Genomic DNA, 17722 nt, shown 5'->3' on the forward strand with positions numbered 1-17722 from the left:
AAAAAGATGCGGCGTATGATGCTCACAGCACCTGGTATTCCCAAGCGGTCTCCCATTCAGGTACTAAACAGGCCGAACCATGCTTGGCTGCCGCGATCGGACGAGATCGGGCCTTTTCAGGGTGGTATGGCCGTGAGCGGTACTGCTCTTGCAGATGGACACCCATGAAATGTCGAAAAAGATGCGGGGTATGATGCTCACAGCACCTGGTATTCCCAAGCGGTCTCCCAATCAGGTACTAACCAGGCCGAACCATGCTTGGCTTCCGAGATCGGACAATCGGGCCTTTTCAGGGTGGTATGGCCGTGAGCGGTACTGCACTAGCAGATGGACACCCATGAAATGTCGAAAAAGATGCGGGGTATGATGCTCACAGCACCTGGTATTTCCAAGCAGTCTCCCAATCAGGTACTAACCAGGCCGAACCATGCTTGGCTTTCCGAGATCGGACGAGATCGGGCCTTTTCAGGGTGGTATGGCCGTGAGCGGTACTGCACTAGCAGATGGACACCCAAGAAATGTCGAAAAAGATGCGGGGTATGATGCTCACAGCACCTGGTATTTCCAAGCGGTCTCCCAATCAGGTACTAACCAGTCCGAACCATGCCTGGCTTCCGAGATCGGACGAGATCGGGCCTTTTCAGGGTGGTATGGCCGTGAGCGGTACTGCTCTTGCAGATGGACACCCATGAAATGTCGAAAAAGATGCAGGGTATGATGCTCACAGCACCTGGTATTCCCAAGCGGTCTCCCAATCAGGTAGTAACCAGGCCGAATCATGCTTGGCTGCCGAGATCGGGCGAGATCGGGCCTTTTCAGGGTGGTATGGCCGTGAGCAGTACTGCTCTTGCAGATGGACACCCATTAAATGTCGAAAAAGATGCGGGGTATGATGCTCACAGCACCTGGTATTTCCAAGCGGTCTCCCAATCAGGTACTAACCAGGCCTAACCATGCTTGGCTTCCGAGATCGGACAATCGGGCCTTTTCAGGGTGGTATGGCCGTGAGCGGTACTGCACCACCAGATGGACACCCATGAAATGTCGAAAAAGATGCGGGGTATGATGCTCACAGCACCTGGTATTCCCAAGCGGTCTCCCAATCAGCTACGAACCAGGCCGAACCATGCTTGGCTTCCGAAATCGGACGAGATCGGGCCTTTTCAGGGTGGTATGGCCGAGAGCGGTACTGCTCTTGCAGATGGACACCCATGAAATGTCGAAAAAGATGCGGGGTATGATGCTCACAGCACCTGGTATTCCCAAGCAGTCTCCCAATCAGGTACTAAACAGGCCGAACCATGCTCGGCTTCCGAGATCGGACGAGATCGGGCGAGATCGGGCCTTATCAGGGTGGTATGGCCGTGAGCGGTACTGCTCTTGCAGATGGACACCCATGAAATGTCGAAAAAGATGCGGGGTATGATGCTCACAGCACCTGGTATTCCCAAGCGGTCTCCCAATCAGGTACTAACCAGGCCGAACCATGCTTGGCTGCCGAAATCGGACGAGATCGGGCGAGATCGGGCCTTATCAGGGTGGTATGGCTGTGAGCGGTACTGCTCTTGCAGATGGACACCCATGAAATGTCGAAAAAGATGCAGGGTATGATGCTCACAGCACCTGGTATTCCCAAGCGGTCTCCCAATCAGGTACTAACCAGTCCGAACGATGCTTGGCTGCCGAGATCGGACGAGATCGGACGAGATCGGGCCTTTTCAGGGTGGTATGGCCGTGAGCGGTACTGCACTAGCAGATGGACACCCATGAAATGTCGAAAAAGATGCGGGGTATGATGCTCACAGAACCTGGTATTCCCAAGCGGTCTCCCAATCAGGTACTAAACAGGCCCAAACCATGCTTGGCTTCCGAGATCGGACGAGATCGGGCCTTATCAGGGTGGTATGGCCGTGAGCGGTACTGCACTAGCAGATGGACACCCATGAAATGTCGAAAAAGATGCGGGGTATGATGCTCACAGCACCTGGTATTCCGAAGCGGTCTCCCAATCAGGTACTAAACAGGCCGAACCATGCTTGGCTGCCGAGATCGGACAAGATCGGGCCTTTTCAGGGTGGTATGGCCGTGAGCGGTACTGCACTAGCAGATGGACACCCATGAAATGTCGAAAAAGATGCGGGGTATGATGCTCACAGCACCTGGTATTCCGAAGCGGTCTCCCAATCAGGTACTAAACAGGCCGAACGATGCTTGGCTGCCGAGATCGGACGAGATCGGGCCTTTTCAGGGTGGTATGGCCGTGAGCGGTACTGCACTAGCAGATGGACACCAATGAAATGTCGAAAAAGATGCAGGGTATGATGCTCACAGAACCTGGTATTCCCAAGCAGTCTCCCAATCAGGTACTAACCAGGCCGGACCATGCTTGGCTTCCGAGATCGGGCCTTTTCAGGGTGGTATGGCCTTGAGCGGTACTGCTTTTGCAGATGGACACCCATGAAATGTCGAAAAAGATGCGGGGTATGATGCTCACAGCACCTGGTATTCCCAAGCGGTGTCCCAATCAGGTACTAAACAGGCCAAACCATGCTTGGCTTCCGAGATCGGACGAGAACGGGCCTTTTCAGGGTGGTATGGCCGTGAGCGGTACTGCTCCTGCAGATGGACACCCATGAAATGTCGAAAAAGATGCGGGGTATGATGCTCACTGCACCTGGTATTCCCAAGCGGTCTCCCAATCAGGTACTAACCAGGCCGAACCATGCTTGGCTTCCGAGATCGGACGAGATCGGGCCTTTTCAGGGTGGTATGGCCGTGAGCGGTACTGCTCTTGCAGATGGACACCCATGAAATGTCGAAAAAGATGCGGGGTATGATGCTCACAGGACCTGGTATTCGCAAGCGGTCTCCCAATCAGGTACTGACCAGGCCGGACCATACTTGGCTTCCGAGATCGGACGAGATCGGGCCTTTTCAGGGTGGTATGGCCGTGAGCGGTACTGTACTAGCAGATGGACACCCATGAAATGTCGAAAAAGATGCGGGGTATGATGCTCACAGCACCTGGTATTCCCAAGCGGTCTCCCAATCAGGTACTAACCAGGCCGAACCATGCTTGGCTGCCGAGATCGGACGAGAGCGGGCGAGATCGGGCCTTATCAGGGTGGTATGGCCGTGAGCGGTACTGCTCTTGCAGATGGACACCCATGAAATGTCGAAAAAGATGCGGGGTATGATGCTCACAGCACCTGGTATTCCCAAGCGGTCTCCCAATCAGGTACTAACCAGGCCGGACCATGCTTGGCTTCCGAGATCGGACGAGATCGGGCCTTTTCAGGGTGGTATGGCCGTGAGCGGTACTGCTCCTGCAGATGGACACCCATGAAATGTCGAAAAAGATGCGGGGTATGATGCTCACAGCACCTGGTATTCCCAAGCGGTCTCCCAATCAGGTACTAACCAGGCCGAACCATGCTTGGCTTCCGAGATCGGACGAGATCGGGCCTTTTCAGGGTGGTATGGCCGTGAGCGGTACTGCGCTAGCAGATGGACACCCATGAAATGTCGAAAAAGATGCGGGGTATGATGCTCACAGCACCTGGTATTCCCAAGCGGTCTCCTAATCAGGTACTGACCAGGCCGAACCATGCTTGGCTTCCGAGATCGAACGAGATCGGGCCTTTTCAGGGTGGTATGGCCGTGAGCGGTACTGTACTAGCAGATGGACACCCATGAAATGTCGAAAAAGATGCGGGGTATGATGCTCACAGCACCTGGTATTCCCAAGCGGTCTCCCAATCAGGTACTAACCAGGCCGAACCATGCTTGGCTGCCGAGATCGGACGAGATCGGACGAGATCGGGCCTTTTCAGGGTGGTATGGCCGTGAGCGGTACTGCACTAGCAGATGGACACCCATGAAATGTCGAAAAAGATGCGGGGTATGATGCTCACAGCACCTGGTATTCTGAAGCGGTCTCCCAATCAGGTACTAAACAGGCCGAACGATGCTTGGCTGCCGAGATCGGACGAGATCGGGCCTTTTCAGGGTGGTATGGCCGTGAGCGGTACTGCACTAGCAGATGGACACCAATGAAATGTCGAAAAAGATGCAGGGTATGATGCTCACAGAACCTGGTATTCCCAAGCAGTCTCCCAATCAGGTACTAACCAGGCCGGACCATGCTTGGCTTCCGAGATCGGGCCTTTTCAGGGTGGTATGGCCTTGAGCGGTACTGCTTTTGCAGATGGACACCCATGAAATGTCGAAAAAGATGCGGGGTATGATGCTCACAGCACCTGGTATTCCCAAGCGGTGTCCCAATCAGGTACTAAACAGGCCAAACCATGCTTGGCTTCCGAGATCGGACGAGAACGGGCCTTTTCAGGGTGGTATGGCCGTGAGCGGTACTGCTCCTGCAGATGGACACCCATGAAATGTCGAAAAAGATGCGGGGTATGATGCTCACTGCACCTGGTATTCCCAAGCGGTCTCCCAATCAGGTACTAACCAGGCCGAACCATGCTTGGCTTCCGAGATCGGACGAGATCGGGCCTTTTCAGGGTGGTATGGCCTTGAGCGGTACTGCTCTTGCAGATGGACACCCATGAAATGTCGAAAAAGATGCGGGGTATGATGCTCACAGGACCTGGTATTCGCAAGCGGTCTCCCAATCAGGTACTGACCAGGCCGGACCATACTTGGCTTCCGAGATCGGACGAGATCGGGCCTTTTCAGGGTGGTATGGCCGTGAGCGGTACTGTACTAGCAGATGGACACCCATGAAATGTCGAAAAAGATGCGGGGTATGATGCTCACAGCACCTGGTATTCCCAAGCGGTCTCCCAATCAGGTACTAACCAGGCCGAACCATGCTTGGCTGCCGAGATCGGACGAGAGCGGGCGAGATCGGGCCTTATCAGGGTGGTATGGCCGTGAGCGGTACTGCTCTTGCAGATGGACACCCATGAAATGTCGAAAAAGATGCGGGGTATGATGCTCACAGCACCTGGTATTCCCAAGCGGTCTCCCAATCAGGTACTAACCAGGCCGGACCATGCTTGGCTTCCGAGATCGGACGAGATCGGGCCTTTTCAGGGTGGTATGGCCGTGAGCGGTACTGCTCCTGCAGATGGACACCCATGAAATGTCGAAAAAGATGCGGGGTATGATGCTCACAGCACCTGGTATTCCCAAGCGGTCTCCCAATCAGGTACTAACCAGGCCGAACCATGCTTGGCTTCCGAGATCGGACGAGATCGGGCCTTTTCAGGGTGGTATGGCCGTGAGCGGTACTGCGCTAGCAGATGGACACCCATGAAATGTCGAAAAAGATGCGGGGTATGATGCTCACAGCACCTGGTATTACAAGCGGTCTCCTAATCAGGTACTGACCAGGCCGAACCATGCTTGGCTTCCGAGATCGAACGAGATCGGGCCTTTTCAGGGTGGTATGGCCGTGAGCGGTACTGTACTAGCAGATGGACACCCATGAAATGTCGAAAAAGATGCGGGGTATGATGCTCACAGCACCTGGTATTCCCAAGCGGTCTCCCAATCAGGTACTAACCAGGCCGAACCATGCTTGGCTGCCGAGATCGGACGAGATCGGACGAGATCGGGCCTTTTCAGGGTGGTATGGCAGTGAGCGGTACTGCTCTTGCAGATGGACACCCATGAAATGTCGAAAAAGATGCAGGGTATGATGCTCACAGCACCTGGTATTCCCAAGCGGTCTCCCAATCAGGTACTAAACAGGCCGAACCATGCTTGGCTTCCGAGATCAGACGAGATCGGGCCTTTTCAGGGTGGTATGGCCGTGAGCGGTACTGCACTAGCAGATGGACACCCATGAAATGTCGAAAAAGATGCGGGGTATGATGCTCACAGCACCTGGTATTCCCAAGCGGTCTCCCAATCAGGTACTAAACAGGCCGAACCATGCTTGGCTTCCGAGATCGGACGAGATCGGACCTTTTCAGGGTGGTATGGCCGTGAGCGGTACTGCTCATGCAGATGGACACCCATGAAATGTCGAAAAAGATGCGGGGTATGATGCTCACAGCACCTGGTATTCCCAAGCGGTCTCCCAATCAGGTACTAACCAGGCCGAACCATGCTTGGCTTCCGAGATCGGACGAGATCGGGCCTTTTCAGGGTGGTATGGCCGCGAGCGGTACCGCTATTGCAGATGGACACCCATGAAATGTCGAAAAAGATGCGGGGTATGATGCTCACAGCACCTGGTATTCCCAAGCGGTCTCCCAATCAGGTACTAACCAGGCCGAACTATGCTTGGCTTCCGAGATCGGACGAGATCGGGCCTTTTCAGGGTGGTATGGCCGTGAGCAATACTGCTCTTGCAGATGGACACCCATGAAATGTCGAAAAAGATGCGGGGCATGGTTCTCACAGAACCTGGTATTCCTAAGCGGTCTCCCAATCAGATACTAACCAGGCCGAATCATGCTTGGCTTCCAAGATCGGACGAGATCGGACGAGATCGGGCCTTTTCAGGGTGGTATGGCCGTGAGTGGTACTGCTCTTGCAGATGGACACCCATGAAATGTCGAAAAAGATGCGGGGCATGGTTCTCACAGCACCTGGTATTCCCAAGCGGTCTCCCAAACAGGTACTAAACAGGCCGAACCATGCTTGGCTTCCGAGATCGGGCGAGATCAGGCCTTTTCAGGGTGGTATGGCTGTGAGCGGTACTGTTCATGCAGATGGACACCCATGAAATGTCGAAAAAGATGCGGGGCATGGTTCTCACAGCACCTGGTATTCCCAAGCGGTCTCCCAATCAGGTGCTAACCAGGCCGAACCATGCTTGGCTTCCGAGATCGCACGAGATCGGGCCTTTTCAGGGTGGTATGGCCGTGAGCGGTACTGCACTAGCAGATGGACACTGTCAGGTTCATTAATAATTACCTTCGTCCGTAATTATCAATAACTGCAGGAAGACATCTTATTCAATTATTGACATTTAATTAAATAGAAATGGATACAACAGATAAAAGCCTCCGGAGGGGAGCGTTACAGCAAGTGTCACCTTACAACTTCCGAACGTCTTCCCGAATAGACGTTTTCGTCCCATTCTTATGGTCACAAGTTACAGAGTTGTTGATCATTCCATCACGTATGAGTAAAAACAACATCTGGGACTACAATAACAATCAAAGTATTTTACTAATAACAAAAACAGGGACTAGACCTAACAACATGTAGATTAGAGTAATTATACAACCTCCTTGACCTAAGAATCATATAATATAATCATAATCATATAATCGTTACATACAGAAAAACCCGAAGTGTACGGTTACATAACGATAACAATATTCTTGTTATTGTCCGAATAGCCCTGTCCTCGTCACCAAGGGCCCACCAAATCTCAAGGACCCAGATTGGGTGGATTGTTTGTATAACCATCCTGGAACAGGCTGTCCAGGTTAAAGATGACTTGGTGTGACCTCAACACTTTTGAAAAACAGAAAGAGAATGATTTAACAAAGTAATGAATTCATACAGAGAAAAGAAAGAGAATGATTTAATAAAGAAATGAATTAATATAACTATTATAATAGTAAAACAGAACAAACCCAACATTCCCCCGTTTTTATAATATGTATGTTATTAGTCATTTCTTAGTAATCACTAAATGGTAATGTCGGGTGACTGTGATTTTTCCCGCCTACTCCTTACTCCCATGGCTGGTCTGAAAGAGAAAAAACATAATTATATTCGTCCAATTGGTCCTCGGATTTACCGTACTCCTGGACCTCACTGCTTTCCCCAAACCGTCCCATAAGATACAACTCATGTACTTTAGAATTTGTAGGGGCAATTGCAGTAGTTATAAGTCGGCTTAGCAAGGAGCGCAAACGGGATTCTACATCACCCACACAATGTTAGGATAGCGGTAATTGTGCCTATAGTAACCACGAAGGATGTAGCCAAATCTTTAGATTTTCCAAAGGTCTTATCCCACCAATCTGACAATGCGGACGTATCTACTCCAGAGTGCTCTTGCATATTGCGGTTCAGTGTTTGCAGGCCAGTAATGGCCCTGGTGAGAGATCCACTGGGTGACGCGTTGTTCGGTATGAAGGTGCAACATTGTTTTCCAAACATTGCACACACGCCCCCTGTTTCAAGGATCATATCCACCGCTATGCGATTCTGGAACGCCATCAGACTGGTAGCTGCCAGTTGTTCCTTCATGGCCACAAATCCCTGTTCAGTATAATTTCCAAGTTTTGAACATTGTAATGTAAGTAATTTATTCTATCCACATTTTTGTTTGGGGTGATTAGAAGGAAGATAGACTCCCAACCTGCTGCGATCTGATTAGCCAGCTTATACTCATCTGGTACGCCCCAGGGGATGCCAATCGCATCAATGTATGTTGGATCTCCTTCCCTCCATGCCTCTCGACGATGTCGGGAGGGTCGACCCTTCAGCCGAATTATGAGCCGCCAATTGTATCTCCTCCACTGTGGATGGAAAAACAGACATCGGTAAGAGCAGTGAGACCAAAGTACCTAGTCCTGCCGCGTTTCGGCAGGAGTCGTATAATTTATCTACCACCCCGCCACCATAGGCCAGAACGTGGTATCAGGGGTGTAGTTTGTTTTAGAACGCCGGTACACCACGTCATTTATCGCCCCCAGCTTCAGACCATGCCCTGTAAGGTTTAAGCAGGTAAAATGATTAAACAGTGGAAAAATTGACTTCCTATTTACTGCGTAACAGGATAAACACTGTTTCAATATTTTTTTTTTTTTTTCTTGCCAAGTAGGACACGTTTTTTCATTTGTAAAAACACTTTTCCCCAAAAGAATGGTGATTGAGGGAGTTGTTAGACCCCATCGTTTTTTCCCTTGTCTGGTAGGTTATCCTAATCTTTTGTAAGATGGTTTAGTCTCAATTGAAACTATATGGAGACGTCAAACCCAATATAAAAGAGTTCCCTATAGTTTTATGGTATTGCTTGCTGAGCAATAATCTTTTCAATTAATATTGGTGTTTCCCGTATTTTATTAAGTCAGAAAGTTTATTTTACCCGTCCCCTCAATGTTTCAATTGAGACCACCCTTTTACCAAAGTAGCTCCACCTAGTGCTTGTCCTCTTTACACTCCATTAACAGCGCCCAATTATCCCCCGTTTGGGAAATCCCTGTTTCAGAAATACATTTTCACAGGTTAATATGTCAGTCCAAGCTTTCCAATCTTGACCAATTTCTGCAACAAGGCTTTTCCCAATCTTCAATTTTTTGCTGTTAATGTACCACACATATTTCCCACCATAGATTGCCCCTTTGTATGGCAACCGGGACGTCGCCGAGTCCAAATATATATTTTCATTTTGGAAATTTGATTTAGTAGGTAATGTTAATTAAATGTAAATGTGTATGTTTCTCGGTTTACCCTCCCGTAAGAAGGTGTATCCTCAATTGAAACGCCTCCGCCTTTTTCTCCAACTGGAGAAAACAACCCTACTGTGGAAAGGAATAGAATCACAATCATCATTAATCTCATTGCCCCAAAAGCAATAATTGTTTTCAACATGACTTTTTGTCTTTGTTTAGGGAGTTTTCCTCTTGAAACGTTTCAATTTAGACAACCTTCTTACTGTGGGAAAGGTGCATCCGTGTCCCCTTTCAGTAACAAGGACCCTCCCACTTTGCGTTGCTCCGATGTTTCTTCTTTTATGCTGCTTATCAGCATCCAGTCTTCAAGAATCACCGTCGCTTCGTCCGTTTCCTGTTAAGAAGCAAAATCTCCCTCTGATAGTCTAAATTTGGTGTGTGCGTTTTTTTTTCTCTGATAGATTCGCCTCATCATCCAATTGTCATTGTGTGGTGAATAATAACAATTTGTAAGGTCTACCAAACAGGACTTCATATAAGGTCCGCCAATTGTGGATGGTAGACAACTATTATATTAACAAAATGGGAGCCATTATCACTATAAATAGTTTCTGGAATTCCATATCGTGGAATGATATCCATATGATCTAATAAAATAAAATAAAATCTATATGTATTTTTTTGAAATGGATATGTGGGCATGCATATAGATTTAAACCCTAAGCCTTGTAGTGCCGTTGTAGCAAGGCCACCTCCCCCTTGTCGAGACATAGGTCTTCCCTTGACTCAAGCCCAAATTATTTTCTTTATTGATCTTTTATTGATAGATTATGTCTCGGTGGTCTGCCAATCAAAAAACACAAAAAGACAAACTATCATTCACGCTCACACTCATAAAAAAAAGAATTTAGTGTGTTCAACCAGTCTAGCATCCATAATTTCATTTTGTGGGAGTAAACTGGAGTACCCGGAGAAAATCCACAAATTCTCGAGGACGCCATGAATACCCCACATTCCGGAAAGTCTGGATCCACCCCGCATTCATTAGTAGATCCTTTAATATACACACCCCCACTCTAGCATTTTAACCGTTTGTAAAAAATTTCCTTCAAGTTTCACACAAAGTTATATCCTCTTTAATGCTATCAGTTTAGCTGTTTGTTCCCCGAATTGAGGTGGCAATAGTTTCACATCTAAGGTTTTTATTTTCACAGCCGCCATGACCTAATGGCCCCCTGTCAGGTTTTTGGAAAATCCCAATTTCCTCTAATAGCATGCCAATCACCTTTTAATGCGGCCATCCAATTTTGTTTCTACTTGTTTCAGGTGATAAGATAATCTCCCCCATTTGTAAAACAAATTCATCCACGCCTAATTTATACAACATGACGCCTACTTGTTTTAGATATGGGGTCCCCAATTTCCCAAAATTTCCCAGAATTAATGTACTACCACATCCTGTCAAAAACCCAAAACGACTAACATAACCTGTTTCTAAGCCAGATTCTGGAATTTGGAGAATTTCTCCTTTCCCTCCCTTATCTAAGCTTGTTATTGCCACTCGTTATCACTGTAACATTCAGGCGTATTAACCCCATCGTTGCTAAAGTTCTCACCAATTTGCATGCCCTTAAAGCAGTAAAAAGCAACGTTATTTGGTTGTATCAATTGACCAATGCTTATCCAATCCGTAATATCCTTAAAGTCACCAATATGACCTGTGACAAAGCATATTTCCTCCCGCCAGGACAACAGACAATGTTCTTTCAAGTGCACTTTGAAAAACATTCCATGTTACTCCATTCTTAGGGAAAATATGCTCATCCTAAACCAATTATTTTATTTACAATTCACCTAATTATTTGGATGAATGCCATGAATTTTATCATGCCACTATTGCATTGTAAATTTCCCATCTGATGTCGTTAACAGCCAAATAATTCAATACCTACTATACTTTGTAAATCACCTCATATGATGTTTACTTAAGACAAGAGTCATTTCCCATAGCCTGTTACCAAAACAAAAATCTACAACAATTAAATTAGAGAAATCAACCTTTTGTTAGACAATTCCTAATTACAAACTTTAATGTTTTAAAAACCTTATCGTCACCAATATACCATAATTTTGTAAATTTTGTCATCCTGGCCTTTTTTTCTTTTAAACATCCAACCTCCTGGATTAAAGTATTTTGAATAATCAAAAAATTCTGAAATAGTATTCATATTATTTTATCCTCCAAAAGCTAGTTTCCTTTAACTAAGAGCCCTTTGAAATCCACAATTGCTCAAAAATGACTATTTTGGTCTATTTCCCAAATCCAAAGCTTTTTACCAAATCAACCTTTTACTAAACAGATTTTCTATCCTCTTAATACATTTCATTTTAAAACCCAAAATATCAATGCGAAAGCATCCGCATAACCTTGCATTTCTTGCAGACCATGTATTGTTCTTATTCTGAAAAGTCCAAACAGAAAACGCAATTAGCCGTTAACTATGACCTCCACTCTTGCTGCGAAAACAGCATTGTTATCTTATGTTTACAAACCAGCTTTTTCCCTGTGCCCAAATACAACGCTTTTTAGAGAAGACAACCATTAAAACGTCAAATTAACCCCTCTTCCGATATTCAACTACATCACAATATTTTTCCAAGACCCCATATATCCAGAATATGTATGCTGCAAGCACAACAATATGGCAAAAACCCATTTTCTGCCCTCAAGTTTGCTTCAGCACCCCCAAGGCCAATTATTATTATTATAATGTCTTCACGGAAGGGATCACAAAATTTTAGTTGTTTACACGGTCCGAACGCTCCCGAAAGCCCAACACAGTTAAATCGTCTGCCCCGCGGCCCACATGTTTCACTCCCATCTAATCAGCAGCCGCTGCACCAGAAACGCTTCCCCCGCAGTTGACACATTTTTTGGCAAGTCTAGAGCATAATAAAAACACAGGTGACATTCCCTGCTAAAATTTAAATGATCATTTTGTATATATTCTTTTGTCTTTTTAAACACCATCTTCCCGTTAGCGGACGGGATCAAAAACCAAGCTGCAATAAGCCATCACATTGCTGTAAATTGACAGTACATATAGGTTATATTAACAAAGCACCACCCGCACTTGGAAATAACCATTCTAATTGTTGTTATACAAGCCCAAGCATCACAAAAAAAACCCAATTTATTGTAATCACAAAACGTCATACCCGGATTAACCAAATCAAATACCAGTGTCCCCATTAATTTTCTAGCTCCCTTTATTTTTGTTAAACTTCCTCCGCGCCCGTCACCTATCTCGGTAAATATTTTCCCCGTCAGCCGAGGAGGCCCCGCTATTTTTTCCTTACCAAACAGTACTTTCCCGCAGCCACGGTCTTAAATATATCCCCGTTATCCGAGGGAGCCCCCACTATTTTCCCAAAATAGTATTTTTAACTTCTCCCCGGCCTTATTTTGCCATTAGTGTCTGTGGAACAAGCTGTTACACTTTCATCCACTCACATATTATTTATATATGTATATTACCTCTATGCATTAGTGCATATATTATCCTGCATTCTATGCATTTTAAGCTGGCCAGCAAACCCATATTTATTTATCCATAAATATAGCTGTGTAATATTTTTAAAGCGCTTTGTCTTTCCAATTTTTTCCAATCCTTACAAGTTAGACGTATTTTTTGGATCGTCATCCAAACCCGCCTTACAACACGTGTTTCCCATATTTTACTTTTATTTTTTGTAGTGAGTTCGTGTGCCTCACACAGTTAACTCTATTATTTATTATTATTATTAATATTATTATTATCTATTCGACTGTATCGACTGTATCTCCTAGGCCTTTCCTAATTTTACTGCAGAAACCACACAAACACCATACAACGTATATTCGTGCCTACCCTTTAGACACAGGACACTCCCCGGCCCCAATATTGTATCTCTAGTACAATATATTCGTGCCTACCCCTGAGACACAGGACACTTTCCAGCAAAGTGCCCCACCGTACCTGCCATTGACTAGTATAAACACAGGGTTTTATCGCCGTCACCCAGGACGCGAAACCAGCCCAACAATGGACCTCACATACAATGTCCCTTTAACGCATTTGGAAACACCTTCACAACATGCAGACATTAATGTGGACTTACCCGAGATCCATCAGATGTCTCCCTCCAGCAGGAAAAGTCTTCAACCGCCGAGAATCCAGGCGCCCCCGTCGAAAAACTCCGGCCCACCAAGGGTTTTGAAGACGCCGTGCGCACGGTCACTTACCAGATGTCGAACAGCAGCGCCTGGGTTCTCGCTCCGGTATATTGACCTCCATGGCTCAGAAGGACCAAAATGTCAGGTTCATTAATAATTACCTTCGTCCATAATTATCAATAACTGCAGGAAGACATCTTATTCAATTATTGACATTTAATTAAATAGAAATGGATACAACAGATAAAAGCCTCCGGAGGGGAGCGTTACAGCAAGTGTCACCTTACAACTTCCGAACGTCTTCCCGAATAGACGTTTTCGTCCCATTCTTATGGTCACAAGTTACAGAGTTGTTGATCATTCCATCACGTATGAGTAAAAACAACATCTGGGACTACAATAACAATCAAAGTATTTTACTCATAACAAAAACAGGGACTAGACCTAACAACATGTAGATTAGAGTAATTATACAACCTCCTTGACCTAAGAATCATATAATATAATCATAATCATATAGTCGTTACATACAGAAAAACCCGAAGTGTACGGTTACATAACGATAACAATATTCTTGTTATTGTCCGAATAGCCCTGTCCTCGTCACCAAGGGCCCACCAAATCTCAAGGACCCAGATTGGGTGGATTATCTGTATAACCATCCTGGAACAGGCTGTCCAGGTTAAAGATGACTTGGTGTGACCTCAACACTTTTGAAAAACAGAAAGAGAATGATTTAACAAAGTAATGAATTAATACAGAGAAAAGAAAGAGAATGATTTAATAAAGAAATGAATTAATATAACTATTATAATAGTAAAACAGAACAAACCCAACAGACACCCATGAAATGTCGAAGAAGATGCGGGGTATGATGCTCACAGCACCTGGTATTCCCAAGCGGTCTCCCAATCAGGTACTAAACAGGCCGAACCATGCTTGGCTGCCGAGACAGGACGAGATCGGGCCTTTTCAGGGTGGTTTTGCCGTGAGCGGTACTGCACTAGCAGATGGACACCCATGAAATGTCGAAAAAGATGCGGGGTATGATGCTCACAGCACCTGGTATTCCCAAGCGGTCTCCCAACCAGGTACTAACCAGGCCGAACCACGCTTGGCTTCCGAGATCGGACGAGATCGGGCCTTTTCAGGGTGGTATGGCCGTGAGCGGTACTGCTCTTGCAGATGGACACCCATGAAATGTCGAAAAAGATGCGGGGTATGATGCTCACAGCACCTGGTATTCCCAAGCGGTCTCCCAATCAGGTACTAACCAGGCCGAACCATGCTTGGCTGCTGAGATCGGACGAGATCAGGCGAGATCGGGCCTTATCAGGGTGGTATGGCCGTGAGCGGTACTGCTCTTGCAGATGGACACCCATGAAATGTCGAAAAAGATGCGGGGTATGATGCTCACAGCACCTGGTATTCCCAAGCGGTCTCCCAATCAGGTACTAACCAGGCTGAACCATGCTTGGCTGCCAAGATCGGACGAGATCGGGCCTTATCAGGGTGGTATGGCCGTGAGCAGTACTCTGCTTGCAGATGGACACCCATGAAATGTCGAAAAAGATGCGGGGTATGATGCTCACAGCACCTGGTATTCCCAAGCGGTCTCCCAATCAGGTACTAACCAGGCCGAATCATGCTTGGCTGCCGAGACCGGACGAGATCAGGCGAGATCGGGCCTTATCAGGGTGGTATGGCCGTGAGCGGTACTGCTCTTGCAGATGGACACCCATGAAATGTCGAAAAAGATGCGGGGTATGATGCTCACAGCACCTGGTATTCCCAAGCGGTCTCCCAATCAGGTACTAACCAGGCCGAACCATGCTTGGCTGCCGAGATCGGACGAGATCGGGCCTTTTCAGGGTGGTATGGCCGTGAGCGGTACTGCACTAGCAGATGGACACCCATGAAATGTCGAAAAAGATGCGGGGTATGATGCTCACAGCACCTGGTATTCCCAAGCGGTCTCCCAATCAGGTACTAAACAGGCCGAACCATGCTTGGCTTCCGAGATCGGACGAGATCGGACCTTTTCAGGGTGGTATGGCCGTGAGCGGTACTGCTCATGCAGATGGACACCCATGAAATGTCGAAAAAGATGCGGGGTATGATGCTCACAGCACCTGGTATTCCCAAGCGGTCTCCCAATCAGGTACTAAACAGGCCGAACCATGCTTGGCTTCCGAGATCGGGCCTTTTCAGGGTGGTATGGCCGTGAGCGGTACTGCACTAGCAGATGGTCACCCATGAAATGTCGAAAAAGATGCGGGGTATGATGCTCACAGCACCTGGTATTCCCAAGCGGTCTCCCAATCAGGTACTAACCAGGCCGAACGATGCTTGGCTTCCGAGATCGGACGAGATCGGGCCTTTTCAGGGTGGTATGGCCGTGAGCGGTACTGCACTAGCAGATGGACACCCATGAAATGTCGAAAAAGATTCGGGGTATGATGCTCACAGCACCTGGTATTCCCAAGCGGTCTCCCAATCAGGTACTAACCAGGCCGAACCATGCTTGGCTTCCGAGATCGGACGAGATCGGGCCTTTTCAGGGTGGTATGGCCGTGAACGGTACTGCTCTTGCAGATGGACACCCATGAAATGTCGAAAAAGATGCGGGGTATGACGCTCACAGCACCTGGTATTCCCAAGCGGTCTCCCAATCAGGTACTAACCAGGCCGAACAATGCTTGGCTGCCGAGATCGGACGAGATCGGGCCTTTTCAGGGTGGTATGGCCGTGAGCGGTACTGCTCTTGCAGATGGACACCCATGAAATGTCGAAAAAGATGCGGGGTATGATGCTCACAGCACCTGGTATTCCCAAGCGGTCTCCCAATCAGGTACTAACCAGGCCGAACCATGCTTGGCTTCCGAGATCGGACGAGATCGGGCCTTTTCAGGGTGGTATGGCCGTAAGCGGTACTGCTCCCGCAGATGGACACCCATGAAATGTCGAAAAAGATGCAGGGTATGATGCTCACAGCACCTGGTATTCCCAAGCGGTCTCCCAATCAGGTACTAACCAGGCCGATCCATGCTTGGCTTCCGAAATCGGGCGAGATCGGGCCTTTTCAGGGTGGTATGGCCGAGAGCGGTACTGCTCTTGCAGATGGACACCCATGAAATGTCGAAAAAGATGCGGGGCATGATGCTCACAGCACCTGGTATTCCCAAGCGGTCTCCCAATAAGGTACTAACCAGGCCGAACCATGCTTGGCTTACGAGATCGGACGAGATCGGGCCTTTTCAGGGTGGTATGGCCGTGAGCGGTACTGCTTTTGCAGATGGACACCCATGAAATGTCGAAAAAGATGCGGGGTATGATACTCACAGCACCTGGTATTCCCAAGCGGTCTCCCAATCAGGTACTAAACAGGCCGAACCATGCTTGGCTTCCGAGATCGGACGAGATCTGGCCTTTTCAGGGTGGTATGGCCGTGAGCAGTACTGCCCTTGCAGATGGACACCCATGAAATGTCGAAAAAGATGCGGGGTATGATGCTCACAGCACCTGGTATTCCCAAGCGGTCTCCCAATCAGGTACTAACCAGGCCGAACCATGCTTGGCTTCCGAGATCGGACGAGATCGGGCCTTTTCAGGGTGGTATGGCCGTGAGCGGTACTGCACTAGCAGATGGACACCCATGAAATGTCGAAAAAGATGCGGGGCATGGTTCTCACAGCACCCGGTATTCCCAAGCGGTCTCCCAATCTGGTACTAAACAAGTCTAACCATGCTTGGCTTCCGAGATCGGACGAGATCGGGCCTTTTCAGGGTGGTATGGCCGTGAGCGGTACTGCACTAGCAGATGGACACCCATGAAATGTCGAAAAAGATGCGGGGTATGATGTACACAGCACCTGGTATTCCCAAGCGGACTCCCAATCAGGTACTAACCAGGCCGAACCATGCTTGGCTTCCGAGATCGGACGAGATCGGGCCTTTTCAGGGAGGTATGGCCGTGAGCGGTACTGCACTAGCAGATGGACACCCATGAAATGTCGAAAAAGATGCGGGGTATGATGCTCACCGCACCTGGTATTCCCAAGCGGTCTCCCAATCAGGTACTAACCAGGCCGAACCATGCTTGGCTGCCGAGATCGGACGAGATCAGGCGAGATCGGGCCTTATCAGGGTGGTATGGCCGTGAGCGGTACTGCTC

At 47.9% G+C, this 17722-nt stretch overlaps 55 pseudogenes; all 55 read right to left on the reverse strand.

Annotated features, from left to right (window-relative positions):
- Window positions 1–19: 19 nt before the first annotated feature.
- On the reverse strand, window positions 20–138 carry LOC144191269 (5S ribosomal RNA; annotated as a pseudogene).
- A 56-nt stretch (window positions 139–194) lies between these two features.
- LOC144183713 (5S ribosomal RNA) lies at window positions 195–311 on the reverse strand (annotated as a pseudogene).
- A 56-nt stretch (window positions 312–367) lies between these two features.
- LOC144183421 (5S ribosomal RNA) lies at window positions 368–487 on the reverse strand (annotated as a pseudogene).
- A 56-nt stretch (window positions 488–543) lies between these two features.
- LOC144185322 (5S ribosomal RNA) lies at window positions 544–662 on the reverse strand (annotated as a pseudogene).
- Window positions 663–718: 56 nt separating this feature from the next.
- On the reverse strand, window positions 719–837 carry LOC144184709 (5S ribosomal RNA; annotated as a pseudogene).
- Window positions 838–893: 56 nt separating this feature from the next.
- LOC144184826 (5S ribosomal RNA) lies at window positions 894–1010 on the reverse strand (annotated as a pseudogene).
- Window positions 1011–1066: 56 nt separating this feature from the next.
- LOC144184339 (5S ribosomal RNA) lies at window positions 1067–1185 on the reverse strand (annotated as a pseudogene).
- Window positions 1186–1241: 56 nt separating this feature from the next.
- On the reverse strand, window positions 1242–1370 carry LOC144186904 (5S ribosomal RNA; annotated as a pseudogene).
- A 56-nt stretch (window positions 1371–1426) lies between these two features.
- LOC144185116 (5S ribosomal RNA) lies at window positions 1427–1555 on the reverse strand (annotated as a pseudogene).
- A 56-nt stretch (window positions 1556–1611) lies between these two features.
- On the reverse strand, window positions 1612–1740 carry LOC144187241 (5S ribosomal RNA; annotated as a pseudogene).
- Window positions 1741–1796: 56 nt separating this feature from the next.
- On the reverse strand, window positions 1797–1916 carry LOC144191329 (5S ribosomal RNA; annotated as a pseudogene).
- Window positions 1917–1972: 56 nt separating this feature from the next.
- On the reverse strand, window positions 1973–2091 carry LOC144183175 (5S ribosomal RNA; annotated as a pseudogene).
- A 56-nt stretch (window positions 2092–2147) lies between these two features.
- LOC144183685 (5S ribosomal RNA) lies at window positions 2148–2266 on the reverse strand (annotated as a pseudogene).
- Window positions 2267–2487: 221 nt separating this feature from the next.
- Window positions 2488–2606, reverse strand: LOC144191942 (5S ribosomal RNA; annotated as a pseudogene).
- Window positions 2607–2662: 56 nt separating this feature from the next.
- LOC144188987 (5S ribosomal RNA) lies at window positions 2663–2781 on the reverse strand (annotated as a pseudogene).
- A 56-nt stretch (window positions 2782–2837) lies between these two features.
- On the reverse strand, window positions 2838–2956 carry LOC144185176 (5S ribosomal RNA; annotated as a pseudogene).
- Window positions 2957–3012: 56 nt separating this feature from the next.
- Window positions 3013–3141, reverse strand: LOC144184925 (5S ribosomal RNA; annotated as a pseudogene).
- Window positions 3142–3197: 56 nt separating this feature from the next.
- On the reverse strand, window positions 3198–3316 carry LOC144182790 (5S ribosomal RNA; annotated as a pseudogene).
- Window positions 3317–3372: 56 nt separating this feature from the next.
- Window positions 3373–3491, reverse strand: LOC144190575 (5S ribosomal RNA; annotated as a pseudogene).
- A 56-nt stretch (window positions 3492–3547) lies between these two features.
- LOC144190641 (5S ribosomal RNA) lies at window positions 3548–3666 on the reverse strand (annotated as a pseudogene).
- A 56-nt stretch (window positions 3667–3722) lies between these two features.
- On the reverse strand, window positions 3723–3851 carry LOC144182923 (5S ribosomal RNA; annotated as a pseudogene).
- Window positions 3852–3907: 56 nt separating this feature from the next.
- On the reverse strand, window positions 3908–4026 carry LOC144185467 (5S ribosomal RNA; annotated as a pseudogene).
- Window positions 4027–4247: 221 nt separating this feature from the next.
- Window positions 4248–4366, reverse strand: LOC144191943 (5S ribosomal RNA; annotated as a pseudogene).
- Window positions 4367–4422: 56 nt separating this feature from the next.
- LOC144182073 (5S ribosomal RNA) lies at window positions 4423–4541 on the reverse strand (annotated as a pseudogene).
- A 56-nt stretch (window positions 4542–4597) lies between these two features.
- On the reverse strand, window positions 4598–4716 carry LOC144185177 (5S ribosomal RNA; annotated as a pseudogene).
- Window positions 4717–4772: 56 nt separating this feature from the next.
- Window positions 4773–4901, reverse strand: LOC144184926 (5S ribosomal RNA; annotated as a pseudogene).
- Window positions 4902–4957: 56 nt separating this feature from the next.
- Window positions 4958–5076, reverse strand: LOC144182802 (5S ribosomal RNA; annotated as a pseudogene).
- A 56-nt stretch (window positions 5077–5132) lies between these two features.
- LOC144190587 (5S ribosomal RNA) lies at window positions 5133–5251 on the reverse strand (annotated as a pseudogene).
- A 56-nt stretch (window positions 5252–5307) lies between these two features.
- LOC144186838 (5S ribosomal RNA) lies at window positions 5308–5425 on the reverse strand (annotated as a pseudogene).
- A 56-nt stretch (window positions 5426–5481) lies between these two features.
- On the reverse strand, window positions 5482–5610 carry LOC144184978 (5S ribosomal RNA; annotated as a pseudogene).
- A 56-nt stretch (window positions 5611–5666) lies between these two features.
- LOC144188138 (5S ribosomal RNA) lies at window positions 5667–5785 on the reverse strand (annotated as a pseudogene).
- Window positions 5786–5841: 56 nt separating this feature from the next.
- LOC144189861 (5S ribosomal RNA) lies at window positions 5842–5960 on the reverse strand (annotated as a pseudogene).
- A 56-nt stretch (window positions 5961–6016) lies between these two features.
- On the reverse strand, window positions 6017–6135 carry LOC144187283 (5S ribosomal RNA; annotated as a pseudogene).
- Window positions 6136–6191: 56 nt separating this feature from the next.
- Window positions 6192–6310, reverse strand: LOC144188432 (5S ribosomal RNA; annotated as a pseudogene).
- A 241-nt stretch (window positions 6311–6551) lies between these two features.
- On the reverse strand, window positions 6552–6670 carry LOC144184626 (5S ribosomal RNA; annotated as a pseudogene).
- Window positions 6671–6726: 56 nt separating this feature from the next.
- LOC144183893 (5S ribosomal RNA) lies at window positions 6727–6845 on the reverse strand (annotated as a pseudogene).
- Window positions 6846–14423: 7578 nt separating this feature from the next.
- On the reverse strand, window positions 14424–14542 carry LOC144186732 (5S ribosomal RNA; annotated as a pseudogene).
- Window positions 14543–14598: 56 nt separating this feature from the next.
- Window positions 14599–14717, reverse strand: LOC144188779 (5S ribosomal RNA; annotated as a pseudogene).
- Window positions 14718–14773: 56 nt separating this feature from the next.
- LOC144183201 (5S ribosomal RNA) lies at window positions 14774–14902 on the reverse strand (annotated as a pseudogene).
- Window positions 14903–14958: 56 nt separating this feature from the next.
- On the reverse strand, window positions 14959–15077 carry LOC144183111 (5S ribosomal RNA; annotated as a pseudogene).
- Window positions 15078–15133: 56 nt separating this feature from the next.
- LOC144186926 (5S ribosomal RNA) lies at window positions 15134–15262 on the reverse strand (annotated as a pseudogene).
- Window positions 15263–15318: 56 nt separating this feature from the next.
- On the reverse strand, window positions 15319–15437 carry LOC144186421 (5S ribosomal RNA; annotated as a pseudogene).
- A 56-nt stretch (window positions 15438–15493) lies between these two features.
- Window positions 15494–15612, reverse strand: LOC144189862 (5S ribosomal RNA; annotated as a pseudogene).
- A 56-nt stretch (window positions 15613–15668) lies between these two features.
- LOC144186823 (5S ribosomal RNA) lies at window positions 15669–15777 on the reverse strand (annotated as a pseudogene).
- Window positions 15778–15833: 56 nt separating this feature from the next.
- LOC144189229 (5S ribosomal RNA) lies at window positions 15834–15952 on the reverse strand (annotated as a pseudogene).
- A 56-nt stretch (window positions 15953–16008) lies between these two features.
- Window positions 16009–16127, reverse strand: LOC144184915 (5S ribosomal RNA; annotated as a pseudogene).
- A 56-nt stretch (window positions 16128–16183) lies between these two features.
- Window positions 16184–16302, reverse strand: LOC144190421 (5S ribosomal RNA; annotated as a pseudogene).
- A 56-nt stretch (window positions 16303–16358) lies between these two features.
- Window positions 16359–16477, reverse strand: LOC144184098 (5S ribosomal RNA; annotated as a pseudogene).
- A 56-nt stretch (window positions 16478–16533) lies between these two features.
- Window positions 16534–16652, reverse strand: LOC144183781 (5S ribosomal RNA; annotated as a pseudogene).
- Window positions 16653–16708: 56 nt separating this feature from the next.
- LOC144189755 (5S ribosomal RNA) lies at window positions 16709–16827 on the reverse strand (annotated as a pseudogene).
- A 56-nt stretch (window positions 16828–16883) lies between these two features.
- LOC144191797 (5S ribosomal RNA) lies at window positions 16884–17002 on the reverse strand (annotated as a pseudogene).
- A 56-nt stretch (window positions 17003–17058) lies between these two features.
- Window positions 17059–17177, reverse strand: LOC144190598 (5S ribosomal RNA; annotated as a pseudogene).
- A 56-nt stretch (window positions 17178–17233) lies between these two features.
- Window positions 17234–17352, reverse strand: LOC144191914 (5S ribosomal RNA; annotated as a pseudogene).
- A 56-nt stretch (window positions 17353–17408) lies between these two features.
- Window positions 17409–17527, reverse strand: LOC144181821 (5S ribosomal RNA; annotated as a pseudogene).
- Window positions 17528–17583: 56 nt separating this feature from the next.
- LOC144186175 (5S ribosomal RNA) lies at window positions 17584–17712 on the reverse strand (annotated as a pseudogene).
- Between the last annotated feature and the right edge of the window lie 10 nt (window positions 17713–17722).

Source organism: Stigmatopora nigra, unplaced genomic scaffold (assembly GCF_051989575.1).
Source record: "Stigmatopora nigra isolate UIUO_SnigA unplaced genomic scaffold, RoL_Snig_1.1 HiC_scaffold_24, whole genome shotgun sequence".
Lineage (NCBI taxonomy): Eukaryota > Metazoa > Chordata > Actinopteri > Syngnathiformes > Syngnathidae > Stigmatopora > Stigmatopora nigra.